This window comes from Antedon mediterranea, chromosome 3 (genome assembly GCF_964355755.1).
Source record: "Antedon mediterranea chromosome 3, ecAntMedi1.1, whole genome shotgun sequence".
NCBI lineage: Eukaryota > Metazoa > Echinodermata > Crinoidea > Comatulida > Antedonidae > Antedon > Antedon mediterranea.
Genome location: NC_092672.1, coordinates 27,076,558 through 27,077,442, shown reverse-complemented (window position 1 = coordinate 27,077,442; position 885 = coordinate 27,076,558).

Below are 885 nucleotides of genomic sequence, written 5' to 3'. Positions count from 1 at the left end.
TGAGAAGTATTTGCAACAACCTCAATAGAATTGACAGAAAAATTAGAAAGAGTATCAAGGGGATATTCAGCAAAATCAGGAAAGGTAGTATAGTAATCTTAACATCATTAGAGCTAGCAAATAAATTATACAAAATTGGCTTCATCAATATCATTAGGTTTGCAAGCTTCAGTAGCTCCATACTTGAGTATGGTTGGGGCTGTTTGTTTATAGTTACTCTTAAATGTAGGGTTCTTGATACTTAAACTCTACAAAGTTGTTTAAAATGTCTACGAGCATAGATAAATTCATTGTTATGAAATTCAGTACGATATTGTCTATATAATTTACGCCTATTTTCTTTAATATTTAAAGCTTTGCGAAAGTTGTTATCGAACCGTTGGGGGTAATAGTGGGAACCATATCTTTAATAGTAGATGAGACAAAATTATAAAACACATCCAGACAGACATCATTAAAGCTCTTGAGGATATCCCAAGGTACATATATCAAAAAGATTGCACATAACAGCCCAATTAGTTTTAGAACAATTTTAAATAGTCCTAAAAGTATGACTATCTCGAGAACAGGAATCAATATCAAACTTAATATGAAGGGACTCATGATCAGACTCAAAGACGATCGAGTCATCAATGGAAACATTACAATTGTATTTAAAATTATTATTACAAAGTAAAAGATCTAAAATACTAGTATTACAAAATTATATTAGGAAAGGTTAAAAGGATTAAGAATTTGGTCAGAAAACAAACATACTAGCAGAGTTGGATTTATAAGTATGGCTACCGTCGTCATTCCACTGAAAATCACCGACTAGCACAATTCAGGCTTTGTGGATTCAAGTATTAGCTTATATTAAGAGATTGATGAAGAAGTTTGTTTTTG